Source organism: Ornithorhynchus anatinus, chromosome 5 (genome assembly GCF_004115215.2).
Source record: "Ornithorhynchus anatinus isolate Pmale09 chromosome 5, mOrnAna1.pri.v4, whole genome shotgun sequence".
Taxonomy (NCBI): domain Eukaryota; kingdom Metazoa; phylum Chordata; class Mammalia; order Monotremata; family Ornithorhynchidae; genus Ornithorhynchus; species Ornithorhynchus anatinus.
The window spans coordinates 78,100,055-78,117,690 of NC_041732.1; the positions used below are offsets into that span (position 1 = coordinate 78,100,055).

Sequence of the window (17,636 nt, forward strand, 5' to 3'; positions counted from 1 at the left end):
GCACATTCTTAGTTCCTTCATTCATTCCCTCAGTCATATTTACTAAGTATCCACTGTACTAAGCGCTTGGCAAAGTACAATACAGCAATGGAGAGAGACGATCCCTGCCCACAATAAGCTCTGAGTCTAGAGGGGGAGAGTGGGAACACCACCGTGCAGTGTTTACCCTCACCAACTCTGAAATTCCTTAATCAGACCTCGACCTCTTCGATCTGCTTTTTCTACCACATCCCTGCTCCTCAGTTGAAAGTTGTATTAAATGTATCTTTCCTTCCCTGCCCCTACCTCCCCCTGTCAACTGAGGAGGTGGGGGGAGACAGGGGAAGGGGCAGGGAAGGAAAGATAATTTTGCGGAATTTATTTCTACTCTTTAAACCTCTTCCCCTTTACCTGGACTAATGGGACACCCCATCGGGCCGGTTGTTCTGACCCACATCCACAGGGGTGACCCCGGTGTTGACGCACTGACTGCACTATGGGTGATCTGGAACGGGCGGGACCGAAGCAGCGTGGTTCAGTGGAAAGAGCCTGGGCTTCGGAGTCAGGGGTCATGAGTTCGACTCCCGGCTCTGCCACTCGTCAGCTGGGTGACTGTGGGCGAGTCACTTCACTTCTCTGGGCCTCAGTTACCTCATCTGGAAAATGGGGATTAACTGTGAGCCTCACGTGGGACGACCTGATTACCTTGTATCTCCCCCAGCGCTTAGAACAGTGCTGGGCCCATAGTAAGCGCTTAACAAACACCAACATTATTATTATCTTCGAAATGCATTTTAGCAAGAACGCGGCAGCAGAATTCAGAAATCCTCTTCCGACAGGCCGTGCTCGTCAAGGGATACCTCAACGTGGGATCGGAAAAAACCGGATGCCCACAATTGAAAATGGCAACCCAGATTTTCCTTAACTTGGGGGTTCCGGAAGAAGGTAACCCCTGCTTTATGGGATAATCAGGTGTACTTTTATCTAGAATAACAAACCACCAATTAAATGATCCAAATCTATGCCTAATAACTAGAATAGATCTAAGTCAAGGACTCAGGCACCAGGTTGGACGGAATCATCACTCGATTAATCGATCAATGGTACTTATTGAGCGCTTACTGTGTGCCGAGCAATGTACTAAGCACTTAGGAGAGAACACCACATCAAAAGTTGCAGAAATGTTCCCTGCCCCAAACAAGTTTACAGGCTAGGTGAAAGGACTACGCTTAGCTGAACAGAGAAGTACCACTTCTCTTATCTTTCCATCTAGGTTATGGGTGGCTCGGTGGAAAGAGCCCGGGCTTGGGAGTCAGAGGTCATGGGCTCGAATCCCGGCTCTGCCACTCGTCAGCTGTGTGACTGGGGGCAAGTCACTTCACTTCTCTGTGCCTCAGTCCCCTCATCTGTAAAATGGGGATTAAGACTGTGAGCTCCACGTGGGACAACCTGATTCCCGTGTCTACCCCAGGGCTTAGAACAGTGCTCTGCACATAGTAAGCGCTTAACAAATACCAACATTATTATTATTATCTGTATTGCAACATCTTGTGTGTGTGTGTGTGTGGGGGTTCATGCTGCTTCACAGCTTTCATTTATACATAAATTCAGGAAGAGAATCTGCTACCCACCCTCATATTGGAATGGCATCTTGTCTACCTTTCAGATATTTCTAGGGCGCAATCACTATTCATTCAATACTATTTACTGAGCGCTTACTATGTGCAGAGCACTGTACTAAGCGCTTGGACTGTACAATTCGGCAACAGATAGAGACAATCCCTGCCCAGTGACGGGCTCACAGTCGAATCGATCAGTCCATCATCATTACTACAGAGCAGTTCCTATGCCACTTTTTTTTAATGGCACTTGTTCAGCACTTTGCTCCAAGCGCCGTTCTAAGCGCTAGGGTGGATACAGGTCAACCGGGTTGGACACAATCCATGTCCCACAAGGGGCTCACAGTCTTGATCCTCCTTTTACAGATGAGGTAGCTGAGGCACAGAGAAGGTGAGTGGCTTGTCCAAGGTCACACAGCAGACAGGTGGCAAAGCCGGAATTAGAATGCGGGTCCTTCTGACTCCCGGGGCCGGGCTCTATCTACCATTCATTCACTCATTCAATAGTATCTATTGAGCGCAGACCACGCTGCTTGTCGATTCGGATTCTTCCAGAGCCACTTGTAAAAGCCTAGACCTCGCTCGGGTGGACTCTGAGTTCGCCTCGCATCCTTGGGCCTAATCCCCAAAAATCAACTGGGGAAAACTGGTTCTTAGACTGGCTTCGTTCAACGGAAACCTCAGCCACATACCGGTGAAGAGACGGTGGCTGGCTCAACTGCCTAGAAAAGTGCTCAGGTCGTGATCGGCTTCTACAGACAAGCAAATATCCACGCTGTGGTCAGTTCAGAATGATTAAATATGGTTCCCTCATGGAGGGTGCTGCCAAAATGACTCTCTCCTATGCAGAGGAAGTACAAATGCTTGCTTGTGACCATCGTTTCCACTTATGAGATAAGAGACGAACATTAAGAATGCCTCCAGGATCCAACTCGTTATGTAATGTTCCCGTTCAATCGAGGACACGCACATGACGCAGAGTGCCGAGCAGACGACTGAGTAACGGGCTCTGAATTTTCAGGAACAAACAACCCGTGCATCTCGAGCGACAGCCAGACAAGCCAGATGGCTCAAGGAACAGCCCGGGCCTGGGAGTCGGAGGATCTGGGTTCTAATCCCGCCTCCGCCTGGGCTTCGGAGTCCGAGGTCATGGGTTCGACTCCCGGCTCTGCCACTTGTCAGTTGTGTGACTGTGGGCAGGTCGCTTCACTTCTCTGTGCCTCAGTTCCCTCATCTGGGAAATGGGGATTAACTGTGAGCCTCACGTGGGACAACCTGATTACCCTGTATCTACCCCAGCGCTTAGAGCAGTGCTCTGCACATAGTAAGTGCTTAACAAATACCAACATTATTATCTGCTCTGGAACCTTGGGCAAGCCGCTTCACTTCTCCGGGCCTCAGTTCCCTCAGCTGCAAAATGGGGACTCAATACCTCTTTCACCCTCCTACTCGGGCTGGTAGCGGACCTGAATATCTTGTATCTACCCCAGTGCTCAGTAAGCTGCCCGGCACACAGAGAGCCCTTAGTATACCTCACCATCATTATTTTTTAATCATCCTGTCTCAGTGCAGTTGCTACGAGTAATGATGAGCCGGTCAGCCAGGCAATGTTGTCGACAAGGTTGTCTTTTCCGCTCTACGCCAAGGTCTCTGGATTCCTCACAAGAGAACATCCAACAGTTTCTTCCAGCTAAAGAAGGAATGAACCGCTAACATCTTGCTCACTCTCACTCACTGAGCATAATAGAGAAGCATCACGGCCTAGTGGATAGAAGACGGGCCTAGGAGTCAGAAGGTCACGTGATCTAACCCCGACTCCACCACTTGCCTGTGTGACCCTGGGCAAGTCACTTCACTTCTCTGTGCCTCAGTTACCTCACCCGTAAAATGGCGATTAAGCCTGTGAGGTCCAGTGAGAAGCAGCGTGGCTTAGTGGAAAGAGCCCGGGCTTGGGAATCCGAGGATGTGGGTTCTAATCCCGACTCTGCCACTTGTCTGCTGTGTGACCTTGGGCGAGTCACTTCACTGGACCTCAGTTACCTCATCTGTAAAATGGGGATTAAAAGTGTGAGCCCCACATGGGACAACCTGATTACCTTGTATTTTATTTTTTCTACGGTTTGAAGCACAGCCCGATTTTTTCCATGCCTGCCGGGCACAGGCACAGTTGGGCAGAACTCATTCATTCATTCGCTCAAATTTATTGAGCTCTTCTTATATGCAAAGCACCATATTAAGCACTTGGGAGAGTACCATACAACAAGGAAAACATATTCGAGGCTGAGCGGCACTTCTTAGGTTCGTATTGCTCCCTCACATAGAGAAGGGACTAGAAAAGATGTTCCCCAAATTAACTCTCACTTAAACCAGTCTCACAGAGGGTCTAGAGATGATGGGCCCTTTGTGATGCAAAAACAAATGAACAATTAAGGGCACAATTCAAAAGGGACTGTTATTATTATATTACTAGCCACCATCGTCTTGAATGACGATGACAGATGTAGACAGTTGAGATATTAAAGTACTGAGATGAGACAAAGTAAATTCACGTATTTAACTGGGTTCTTCGGTCCCCTATACTGTAAACTTGTTATGGACAGGGAATGTTTCTGCTAATTCTGTTGTAGTGTACTCCCTTACTTGCTTAGTACAGTGCTCTGCAATTAGTAAAAGCTCAATAAATACCACTGATGGATTTGGTTCTTCTTCAACAGGAGAGCACAAGAAAATCCTCAGGGATCAGATGAAAAGAACGCTAAACTGACCAAAAGAAACATCTATTGCTGGCTAGAGATTTATTGGTCTGAATTATGAAATGTTTGACGTCAGGCATCGTATGCTAGTGTTTTGAAAAGGGAAAGAGCCTAAGCAATAAGTTATTGTTTTGTCAATCATACATCAAGTGTCACCTTGGGATCCTAGAGATAACTAATAATTAATAATAATAACTATGGTGTTTGTTAAGCAATTATTATATGCCAAGCACTGGATAGACACAGGATAATGAGGTCCCACATGGGGCACAGGGATAACAGAGAAACTATGAGGGAGAAGATAATAATAATAACGATAATAATAATGATGGTATTTTTTAAGCGCTTACTATGTGCCGAGCACTACTCTAAGCGCTGGGGTAGATACAAGGTAAGCACGTTGTCCCACGTGGGGCTCAGTCTTAATCCCCATTTTACAGGTGAGGTAACTGAGGCACCAAGAAGTTAAGTGACCTGCCCCAAGTCACACAGCTGACAAGTGGCAGAGCCGGGATTAGAACCCACGATCTCTGACTTCCAAGCCCGAGCTCTTTCCACTAGGCCATGCTGCTTCTCTGAAGAGGTATTGAATCCCCATTCTGCAGAAGAGGGAAATGAGGTACAGAAAAAGTAATAATAATAATAATAGTACTTGTTAAGAGCTTACTATGTGCCAGCGTGCCAGGCACTGCGGTAGACAGAAGCAAATCGGGTTGGACACAGTCCCTAACCCACACGGGGCTCACGGTCTTAATCCCCATTTTTAAAATATAAATAAATAAAATTGTGGTATTTTTTAAGCGCTTACTATGTGCAGAGCACTGTTCTAAGCGCTGGGGGATACAAGGTGATCAGGTTGTCCCACCTGGAGCTCACAGTTTTAATCCCCAGATTAGGGGAATATTTACAAATAAAGTGAGTGAAGCACAGAAAAGTTAAGTGACTTGCCCAAGGGCACCCAGCGGGTAAGTAGCTAAGCTGGTATTAGAACCCAGGTCCTCTGACTTCCAGGCCTGGGATCTATCCACTAAGCCACGCCGCTGCCCAAGAGCAAGAGGACAAAATAAAGAGGACAAAAGAGAAACCACAGTGGCGAAATGGCTTCCAACACATCAGTGGGTTAAATATTTATATATTTAAAAATACGAATGCTATATGTGTTCATAGCGCTCTACGCACTGAAGACTCAGGGCCACGACTCCTTTAAAATCACAAAATATTTTAAAACATAAACTGGAATCATCGGAGGCAAATATATAAATATCTGTGTGTGCACGCCCACACGTTATAAAACAAAAACCCACCCAAGGTAAGACATTACTGGAAACATGGCGGAGGGAAACTCCAAGTTCCGATCATCCCTGTTCTAGTCCAGAAACGAGTGACTCCGGTAAGGCTTCAAAGGCACACGGTTTATGACGACAGGCCGGTCCGCTGCAGTCATTCCAGGACTCGCTTCGCTCAGTGAGATCACTTAATAAACGGCTGCAGCATTTACACGGCAATGACAAAGTGCAACTTCAGACAGCATGGAAGCGGTCCAAAATCTCTCAGCACTTGGAGATTTAAAGTGCCCTCGAGTTCCTCGGACAGCAGAACGGCTGCGAGGACTGGGTTTTCCCCCAACTAGTTCTGCGCCTTCCTCTTCTCTCTCCACAGAGGTCCAAGGCACGTACGCGTATGAGGAAGCGAGCGGCGCTGATCCGACGGAGATAAGGTAAATTTACCTTAGCCAATTTCAGGACCTGTTTATGGGAAATTCAAGCTTCCCTCTCACCTTATCTGCAAAAATCGTCAATGACTTCCCGCTCCTTTCATTTCACCCCAGGTGAAAATCAGGCAAATATTACCACAGACCAGTCACTCAAAGAATCTCTACGAAGGGCCTCTTTGGTCAAAAACCTTCCTTTCCCTATTATTTCGTTGGCTTCTCAATACTTTTCAGTCATCTGGGGCTTCTCTACTCCCACTCCCTCCACCCTGCTGCTGCATTCTCCACTCTGAGCCTCCCTGGCAACTCACAAGAACCACCATAACCCCGAGTCTCCCCACCCCATCCTGGGAAACGACGAGCCTCAGAAAAGATAGAGGCCCCCAAGAGTTTATACGATGACCACTGCAGCGTCATCATCAAATCAGAAGAGGTAAGTATCCTAAAGTGGAAAAATCCAGACGCCCAAAATCCGGGCTAAACACGCTTCGGGGCCTTTTGGCCGAAATAAACATAACAATAATGGTAATTATGGTAATTGTCAAGTGCTATGTGCCAAGCACGGTTCTAAGAGCTGGGGTAGGTACAGGGTAATCAGGTTGTCCCATGTGGGGCTCACAGTCTTCATCCCCAATTTACAGATGAGGGAACTGAGGCCCAGAGAAGTGAAGTGACCTGCCCAGGGTCACACAGCAGTTGAGTGGCGGAGCCAGGATTACAACCCAAGTCCTCTGACTCCTAAGTCCGTGCTCTTGCCACTAAGCCATGCTGCTTCTCAACCTCTGTTAACCATTCTTATTAAGTCCTTCTCCACACTAAGGGCATTTGGTGCTTTGGTCATTTCCATGTGTTCTAGCTACTCAATATAGAGCTGACAAAATTGTATAATAATAATAATGGCATTTGTTAAGTGCCTACTATGTGCCGGGCACTGTACCAGGTGCTGGGCCAGATACGAGGTCACTGGGTTGGACACAGTCCCTGTCCTACATGGGGCTCACAGTCTTAATCCCCATTTTACAGATGAGGTAACTGAGGCACAGAGAAGTTAAGTGACATGTCCAAGGTCACGTAAGCCTTGAGTCAAATGATGGTGTCCTCCGTATTTGATGACGATGCCAGCAGGTGGTTGACAGGCCCTATGTGGAACGGACAGTAGGCTCCCTCCAGATCCATACGCAAACGTTTCCCTTAGACTGCCGGGCTGTTTGATATCTGCAGCTTCTGGTGACTGTTGACACTTTCAAAAAAAAAATACGCGTGAGGCCCTCTGATCCATTCCGCAGCCAGAGAGGGTACTCTAAGAGAGAACAGCTCATTGTGGGCATGGAATGTGTGTTTATCATTATATTGTACTCTCCCAGATGCAAAGTACAGTGCGCTGCACACAGTAAGTGCTCAATAAATAATTTTGAATGAAGGAATAAAGGCCCAAAAGAGGACAAAGGTGCGAGACCGAGACATGTTTCCAGCAGTCAATGCGGGCAAAGGTTTGCACTTCTGGATTAAGTCTTCTCAACCTCTCAGGTGTAGCGGGAACAGACGACACTCTAATAAGGCAATACGTTGACAACACCGGGTGGGTCGGGTTTAAACATCTTTGTGACCCAGATAATAATAATAATAATAACAAGTCTTCAGCCCTATTATTATTATTATTATTATTGTTCTTGTGCTAAACCCGGGAGAGGTACAGGATAATCAGATCGGGCACAGTTCCCGATCCCCAAGGAGCTCAAAGAATACGAGGGTAGACCAGATGAGTGTATTCCCATTTTACAGATGAGGAAACTGAGGGACGGAGAAGTTAAGCGACTCGCCCAAAGACGCTCAGCAGGTGCTTGGAGGGGACGGGATCAGAGCCCAGGTCCTCCGACTTCCAGACCCGGGCTGTATTCCCTCGGCCGCGGTGCACTTCTTGAGCCCGGGGAGATCAGGCCTGAGCCACCGAGAGACGGCCCTAAATCCCGGGAGAAATCAGAAGAGCGGCTACTGCTGCCAACTGTCAACACTGAACTTGCAAGAACAAACGTGTATATCGACCGGCACATTAAATCACGTGCCCCACAGCTACGCTACCATCACCAATGGGTTTAGGCTGGCTAGCAACTCCCGGGACTGACGCACGAGTGTGTGTCTCAACCAGGGCAGCCCTCCCTTCAGCCTAGGTAAGTACTGTAGTGAGAGACAAATGGGTATTTTTAAACGCCGCGATGCCTACATATCTGGTTCATTTTTCACTCCCGTAAATGACCGCATTAAGTACTTAAAATCTTCTCTACAGCAGTTAGATAGCTAAGGATCTCTGATTTATATACACTGGGGCTGAAAGAGTCAGCGTTTATATTCTCCCTCCTATAGGATTCTCTTCGCTGTAAGTCTGTCTTTTAAAACGAAACAATAAGAAATCGTTGCTTCCTTAGCGGTGAGATTCCTGGGTGTCCAAACTGAGCCCGTCGCTGGGCAGGGATCGTCTCTGTTGCTTAATGGTACATTCCAAGCGCTTAGTACAGGGCTCTGCACATAGTAAGCGCTCAATAAATGCTATTGAATGATTCCCCAATGCCTGGACCAGCCGTGTGGAATTGAAACCGACGATTAGCCCAAATAATAATAATAATGAACTGTGGCATTACATAAGTGTTATTATTATGGTACCGGTTAAGTGTTTACTATGTGCCAAGCACTGTTCTAAGCGCCGGGGTGGATACGAGCAGTGGGGTCGGGCACGGTCCCTCTCCCTCATGGGCTTATGTTCTTAATCTTCATTCCATAGCGCTTCCTTCACTCTTGTGCTCGAGCCGCAGAGAGCTGCTGGCAGAAATCTAAATATCGGGCCGACTTTGTCCACTTCAATTTTATCCTTGCGTGCTTTAACTCTGACCTCTCCTCTGCCCGGCAGAATGATTTCTCCACCATTACTGCCACCCAGGCCCAGAGCCCCGCGAGCTGTTCCAGACATCGGACTCCCTCCTCAGGCCTCCTGTCCACCAGCCTTCCCCATCCCTTGCCCCCAGTGACCCGGCCACCTACTTTATTAAGAAAAATGACGCTATAGGGGGTGAGCTGCCTAAAATCTCCCCTGCCCCACCCCAGTTACTCCTCGCTCTTGCCCCTTCTTCAACTCTCCCATCCTTCTCTGCAGTATCTCTAGAGGAGATTTCCACCCCGCTCTCAAAATCCACCGGGGCACCCAACCCCATTCCTTCGCACCTTATCAATAATAATAATAATTATGGTGATGGTATCTGTTAAGGACTTACCACGTGCCAAGCACTGTTCTATGCGCTGGAGTAGATACAAGGTTGACCCATGGGGGGCTCAGAGTCTTACTCTCCATTTTACAGATGAGGTCACTGAGGCACAGAGAAGTGAAGTGACTTGCCCCAAGTCCCAGAGCTGAGAAGTGGCGGAGGCGGGATTAGAACCCATGACCTCTGACTCCCAAGCCACTAAGCCACGCAGCTTCTCACAGTGCTTGCCCCTTCCTTTCATCCCTCCCTAACGGTCATCTTCAACCGTTCGCTCTCCTACGGCTTCTTCCCCACGGCTTTCAAACATGCCCATGTCTCTCCCCTATCCTAAAAAAGACCCCTCCCTGGCCCCCACGGCTCCCTCCTTGTACGCAGGGAACATGTCGCTTCTTTGTTTACTCCTTTCCAAGCACTCAGAAGAGTGAATTGCCCCAAGAAGCGGCTCCATAAACACCTGTAATACTTCTGCGATTAGAACTGCAATTTGTGCCAGCCCACTTTAGGTGGTCCTCAGATTTACAAAGCAACTGGTTTCTGAAAACGGTGCCTTAAATTGAAAAAGCTGTAATAGGGAACCAATTTTCTCGGAGGAATCATGTTATAAATGCGGGAATGATTCCTGACACTATCCTAGACACTATTTTCACTCAAACTACCCAGAACCATGTGCTCACATAATTATAAATCACTCATAAATAGCTACATTAATATGACAATATTAAATCGAAAAGGTTCCTCAACAGGGTAGATAGAATTTTTACTTAACTAGACTTAAGATGGATATATCAACCTTTCCATTAAAAACAAAAACCACCACCTCCTGGTATGTCTTCAATGATGAGAAAAGTATGAAAGCGCATGATTATATGGTTTTTTTTCACACTTGGTGATAAATTCAATTTGGCTGTATAGACAAAAGAGTAAAAGAAGCGATTTAAGGGTCCCGAAAGAATATTACTGACCTAGTGAAGCTGTGGCCGGAAGAACACTGTATAGAGTTGGCCTAATACAAAAAGCAAGACCTGGGAATCGGGGTCTGGGTTCTAATCCCAGCTCTGCCACGTGCTCGCTGTGTGACCTTGGACAAATCGCTTCACTTCTCTATGCCTCGGTTTCCTCTACTGTAAAATGGGGATTCGATATCTAGTCTCTTTCCTGTTTAGACTGCGAGCCCCATGTGGGACAGACACTGTGTCTGACTTTATATTAACTCAGAACGGCGCTCAACAAATACTATTTTTAAAAATTCCCCAAAGGATTTGGGATAACTCGGCCCAATCGCTACATCCAAATAAGACGAATTCAAGTGCTGGAATTACAAGAGATCTGAAGGTCACGCTGAGGTGTAATAAAGGAGTGAAGAACCTTAACAGAGCAGGTCTCCTCTATGCCAGATTCAAAACAATGGTTTCCTTTCTTTGGATTCAAGAGCCATTATTTCATGCACTAGATGGAGACAAAAGGGAAAACATTTTTTTTCCAAATTAGCATTCTTTCACATTAAGATTTTTTTCTCTGTATAACTTCATTTAATAAAACCAGATCTGAATAGTTCCTACAAAAACAAATATCTTTGTGAATATTTCATGCAAAACAAATATTCTTGAAATTAAAAAGTAATTGCTCTCAGGGACCACCACCTGTGTCAAATTACACCAATTCGCTTTATTACTCATTTGTCATTGCGGTACTGCAATAATTTTAACTGTGGCTCTCATCTGATTCTTTTAATGATTATTTGATTTTTTTAAACGCGATCAATCATTTCGACCAACTCAGCTGTGACCGATGAAATGAACGACAAGGCTTTCCATCCTTCGCTGATTAATATCCCCTCAAGAATGAGTTGGTTTTTACCACAAAATGAACTCAGTATCTGATTTAAAGCCTGAAAGTACGGCAATCCCAAGTGAAACTACTGTTATGGTATTTATTACTCTTACGGTGTCTATTAAGCGCCTATTACGTCCCACCGACTCCTCACACTTAAATGTCCGAAACGGAACTCATTATCATTAATCATATTTTTTGAGCGCTTGCAAAGCACAGTGCTAAGCGCTCGGGAGAATACAATATATCAGACACATTCCCTGCCCACAATGAGCTCACAGTCTCTTTCCACCCACACCCCGTTCTCTCCATGACTGTCCTGTCACTGTAGACAGCCATCACCACCCTACGTCTTACAAATCCGTAACCTTGGTGTCATCCTCAATGCACCTCTCTCACTCCACCCACACATCCGATTTGTCAACGAATTTTGTCCGTCCACCTTCACTGGGGAAGCATCGTGGCTCAGTGGAAAGAGCCCGGCCTTGGGAGTGAGAGGTCATGGGTTCTCATCCCGGCTCCGCCGCACGTCAATAGTGTGACTTTGGACGAGTCGCTTAACTTCTCTGGGCCTCAGTTCCCTCATCTGTAAAATGGGGATGAAGAATGTGAAGCCCCAGTGGGACAACCTAATCACCTTGTATCCTCCCCAGCGCTTAGAAGAGTGCCTTGCCCACAGTAAGCACTTAACAAATATTATTATTATTATTGTTATTAATGACATCCCTAAAATCTGCCCTTTCCTCTCTTTCCAAACTGCTACAAGGCTGACCAAGCACTTCAGCTATTCTGCCTTGATTACCATGACAGCATCCTTGCCGGCCTCCCTGCCTCCTGTCTCTCCCGGGTCCAGTTCACACTTTGCTACTTGGGTCCGTTTTCTACAAAACTGTTCAGTCTACATTTCCCCTCTCTTCGTGGCTCAGTGGAAAGAGCCTGGGCTTGGGAGTCTGGGGTCATGAGTTCGAATCACACCTGTGTGACTGTGGGAAAGTCAGTTAACTTCTCTGTGCCTTAGTTACCTCATCTGTAAAATGGGGATGAAGACTGAGCCCCCAGTGGGACAACCTGATTACACTGTATTTACCCCAGCGCTTAGAACAGTGCTCTGCACATAGTAAGCGCTTAACAAATACCAACATTAAGAACCTATGGGGGTTGCCCATCCACCTCTGTATCACACAGAAACGCCCTATCATCGGCTTTAAAACAGTCTCCTTTTCCCCTCCTACCTTAACTCTCTGACTTCCTACCGCAACCCAGCCCTCTAATGCTCCCCTGATGCCAACCTACTCACCGTAGCAAGAGATCCCGTCTACCTCGCCGATGACCTCTCACCCACGTCCAGCCTCTGGCCAGGAACTCCCTCCCTCTTCCATATTCGACAGGCTATTGCTCTCGCCGCCTTCAAAGCCTGACTGAAGGCACGTCTCCTCTGAGAGGCCTTCCCTGCCTAGGTCTTCGCTTCCTCTTCTCCCTCTCCCTTACACTTGCATTTCCACCCTTTCTTCACCCCTCCCTCAGTCCCACACCACTTATGTACATATCTGTACCAACCCGGTTAAACTGGACCCTCCCAAGTGCTTAGTACAGTGCTCTGCACCCAGTAAGTGCTCAATAAATATGTCTGATTGATTGATGATGTGTCAACTGCCGTTCTAAGTGCTGGGGTAGGTACATTCACTCATTCAACCATATTTATCGAGCGCTTACTGTGAAGCGGCGCTCAAGTGAAGCTCACACTGCTTACTTAGAGAAGCAGCGTGGCTCGGTGGAAAGAGCCCGGGCTTGGGAGTCCGAGGTCATGGGTTCTAATCCCGGCTCCGCCACTTGTCAGCTGTGTGACTGTGGGCGAGTCACTTAACTTCTCTGTGCCTCAGTTACCTCATCTGGAAAATGGGGATTAACCGTGAGCCTCACGCGGGACAACCTGATTACCCTGTATCTACCCCAGCGCTTAGAACAGTGCTCTGCACATACTAAGCGCTTAACAAATACCAACATTATTATTATTATTATTATTACTACATACAACCATCAGGTCAGAAAGAGTCCCTGGGCCACATGGGGCTCCTTACAGTCTAAGTAGGAGGGGGAACAGGTACTGAATCCCCATAGTTGAGGACAGTGAGGCACAGAGAAGGGAAGTGACTTCCCCAAGGTCACCCAGCAATCGAGTGGCAGAGCCAGGATTAGAATCTAGAACCGCTGACTCCCAGTCTTGGGCTCCTTCTACCAGGCCATGCTGCTTCCCTAAATAATACAATACAGGGGTAGTTGAGCTCCCTTTGGGCAGGGAATGTGTCTGATGTTATACTGCACTCTCCCAAGTGCTTAGTACAGTGCTCTGCACACAGTAAGAGCTCAATAAGCATGATTAACGGTAAATCTGACTAATAACGAAGGTGTCCGAGATCACATGATACACAATGAAAGACCTCACCCACACTCAAGGCAGAGAAACAAAAATCCAACCAACATTCCTTTCTTTTTTTGTAGTATTTGTCAAGTGCTTTTTAGGTGTCAAAAATAAGTGCTGGGGTAGGTACAGGTTATTTAGATCAGACGCTGCCCTGGTCCGGCATGAGGCTCCCAATCTAATTTCAACATTATCATCACACGATCTCAGGGGTGTGCAGAAGACAGCAGCAAGACCCCTAACAGTGTCTGGTTCACTTAAGCTAGTTGTGGGCCAGGAATGTCACTGTTTACTGTTGTGTTCTAGTTTCCCAAGCACTTAGTACAATGTTCTGCACACAGTAGGCTCAATAAATATGACCGAATGATCAACATCTCTTGTCAGTCAGTCAAATGTATTTATTGAGCACTTTCTGCATGTAGAGCTCTATACTAAGCGCTTGGGAGAGTCCAGTATAACACTACGATAGACACATTCCCTGTCCACAACAAGTTTACAGTCTAGGAGGTCTTCCCTCATTATTTTTGAATCCCCAACTGCCACTTCGGCCCTTCTAAGCCAGCTACCTACCTGAGGCACCAATTTCTCAAGCTCTCATTCAGGTACCAAGCCACTGGTCATAATTCCTCCCACCTATACATTTTTACTTTAGTACCTTTCTTCCCCAGTAGATTGTAAACTCCTTTTTTTATGGTATTGGTTAAGCATTTACTATATGCCACGCACTGTACAAAGGACTGGCCTAGATACAGGCTAATCAGTTTTGACACAGCCCCTGTCCCGTAGTTCACGGTCTTCATCTCCATTTTACCGATGAGGTACCTGAGGCTCAGAGAAGTTGGGTGACTCACCCAAGGTCACACGGCAGACAGTAATAATAATACTAATAACTGCGGCCTTCGTTAAGTGCTCTATTATATGCGAGGCATCGTACAAGCACTGGGGTGAATACAAGCACAAGGACCCAGTCCCTGTCCCACACGGGGCTCCCAGTTTTAATTTCCATTTTACAGATGAGTTAACTGAGTCCCAAAGAGGTTAAGTGACTTGTCATATAAAAGCAAAATATTTCAACAAACTCGTAGTAACCGGCATATAAAAAAAACCCACACTAGCTTGATAGCTGTGTTTTCATTTTAATCAGAAAATGGTAAACTTAGTGCACAGTCCATGTTACTTTCCTACTTTATTAAATATGGTCTAGGTATAAAACTAAATCTGTTAATGAACAAGGTAATTACCGGATATTTTGCATTATCTTTTTATTAGTCCTAGGTTGTGACCCCCCCCACCCGAATCTAATTCCCACGTGTGCATTCTCTCCTAGGGCTCAGTACGGAGCTTTAGATATATTAAGTACTAGATACTAATACTATAGTCTTGTCTTATGCTGTGCAGTCGTCTCCGACCCAGAGCGACGCCGTGGACTCATCTGTCCTAGAATGCCCCGCCTCCATCTGGACTCGTTCTGGTAGTGTATCCGTAGAGTTTTCTTTGGGAAAAATACGGAAGTGGTTCACCACCGCCTCCTTCCAGTCAACTTGAGTCTCCGCCCTCAACTCTCTTCCGGGCCGCTGTTGCCCAGCACAAGGGGAGTTCTGACTTGTTACAGATGGCCTTCCACTCGCTAGCCACTGCCCATGCTTGGAATGGCCTGGGTAAGCCTCTGCTTGACTCTCTTTCCCGTTGCTGAGAACGGTAGAGTACTGGAAACTATTCCAGGTGCGACGCTGTAGATTTCAGCAGAGTTACTGAAATCTTTAAGGACAATCCAATCCCTATCATTTGTGAGAAGTGAAATCATCTAAATGGTTGTAGAATAAACTAAAAACAATACAACTGGGAACGGCTATCTCTAATAATAATGTTGGTACTTGTTAAGCGCTTACTATGTGCAGAGCACTGTGCTAAAGGCTGGGGTGGACACAAGGGAATCAGGTTGTCCCACGTGGGGCTCACAGTCTTAATCCCCATTTTACAGATGAGGTCGTTGAGGCCCAGAGAAGTTAAGTGACTTGCCCACAGTCACACAGCTGACAAGTGGCCCAGCCGGGCCCGTGCTCTCTCCACTGAGCCACGCTGCTTCTCCATCGCTCTTGAAAATCAACTGCCTACAGAGCACTGTTTTAAGCACTTGGGAGAGTACAATACGAGGGATGATATTCTTAAAGCGACAGCCCTGTAGCTGATTTAAACAAGGCAACTTATTAGTCCATATTCAGAGATTAATAACACACCTAGTTTTCCCATAACTCAGGGGTTACTTTATTGCAAAATCCCTCATAAAGGAAAACTAGACCATATGCATGCACATAAACAAACTCTTATTGCAAAACCCCTCATAAAGGAAAACTAGACGATACGCATGCATATAAACAAACTCTTTCTTCCGGTACCGGGGCACGTCGTAGCCGAAAGGGCCTGAGTTGTCAGGCAAGCATTTCTCCCTTCCCCGGCTATGTTCTAGCCAAAATGTGTAGTGAAAGCATGCTGTTACATTGGAACCGAGGGGATGTATTCGAAAGGCTGACAAATTATCTTCCTCAGCACTGGAATCTATGATGATATATCTGTCAATATCAGTCAAGTGTGAGAAAGAAAAAAAAACCCTGGAGCTGCTTCAATGCAGGGAAAACGTTACAGTTAGTTAGAAAGCCTCGGCTGGTGCGATTGATTTTTGATATGTGCTGATTTGCTCTGTCTGGGGTCTAAAACGAACAAGTCAGTAACGGAAAAATCGGAGCTGGCTAATCAAATACCCTTAAATCATCAAAACTGAAACTCCCGCTATTAGACAGTCACTACAGTTCATTTCTGGTTACTTTGTTTTTAAAATCAGGCAACCTTCTAATTTCATCCATTTTTAAATTTTTAAGGCACCTAAATAGCAACGATTCCCTCAATGACTAGAACCAAGGCAAATTAGTATCTTGCAGAAAAGGTACCAGTAACTGCTAAACTGGATATCAATTATTCTTTAAGGAGAGATGAGCATACTGCCGCTACCATCGGTAAAGGATACTTGCTAAGATGTGCTACGTTAATTTTTGTCTTCTCTCCGAATGCCAAGTTGGGCATTAGGAAAAAGAGGAACATTGGCTCCGCTTAAAGCAAGAGTATTTAAAAATTAATGTTGGAACCTTGAGCCTAGGACATTTCTGATGCCAAAATCTGCAACAGAGAACTATAAATATCTTTCTTTAATGGTGTCTCTTAAGTGCTTATTATGTGCCAGGCACCATACTAAACGATGGGAGAGATACGAGATAACCAGGTTGGACACGGTCCACGTTCCACAGAAGGCTCGCGGTCTTACTCCTCATTTTCAGATGAGATAAAAGAGGCCCCGAGGAGAAACGACTTGCCGGAGGCGACCCAGTGGACGAGCGGTGGTGCCAGGAGAAGAACCGAGTCCTCCGTCTCGCGGGCCTCCGCCCAACCACGCTGCTTCTCTTCCTTTCCTATGGGGTGCTTTTTTTAGGCATTCTCAACGTCAACAACTGCAATGAGGCACAAGCTTATGGTTTCCAGACCTGCCTTGGATACTTACGGTGCTGTACACTGCTGAGCCTGTGGGAGTGAAGATCCGATCCTCAAGTGGCTGCTGCACGGGTCCTCTGGGAAGTCGAAAATCGGCCGTTAAGGATAACAGAGCTCAAAAGGTGGACTGTGCGAAGATCAAGACACAAACAGCAAACAAAACTTTTCGACACAACACCCGGCCACTTCCTTGAGGTGGGCAGAATCTTAAGCACTGGGGGAATTCCCACTCTCAGGGAGGCTGTGCCAGCTGTACTTCAAGTTTCCTCCTAAAGTTAAAGTCAATTCCTCAGAAATCAATTTTCTGGGTATAAGACGTTAAAAGGAAACGGAAAACTGATTCAATGGTCAAACCTGTCCCAAAACTCCAGTTACGGGATGTGAATTCCCCACCTGTGATTTTTAAAGAAAGCTCCGGAAAGCAGCACAGCGTTCTGGGAGGAAAATCCAGCTAATCGACCCTAGAAGTGCTGACAAAGTCTTTAAGCCTATTTTGCTAACCGGGCAGGAATGGCAATACAATTATTTCCT

The 17,636-nt window shown here is 46.4% G+C and overlaps 1 protein-coding gene across 2 annotated transcripts in view; it reads right to left on the bottom strand.

Annotated features, from left to right (window-relative positions):
- EIF4G3 (eukaryotic translation initiation factor 4 gamma 3) overlaps nt 1–17,182 on the bottom strand; it is a 254,350-nt gene extending 237,168 nt beyond the window's left edge. For both annotated transcript variants that reach the window (XM_039912110.1, XM_039912109.1), the window contains exon 1: nt 17,116–17,182. The gene's annotated coding sequence lies outside the window, so the exon portion shown is untranslated. The remainder of the gene's footprint in view (nt 1–17,115) is intronic.
- Nucleotides 17,183–17,636: the final 454 nt, after the last annotated feature.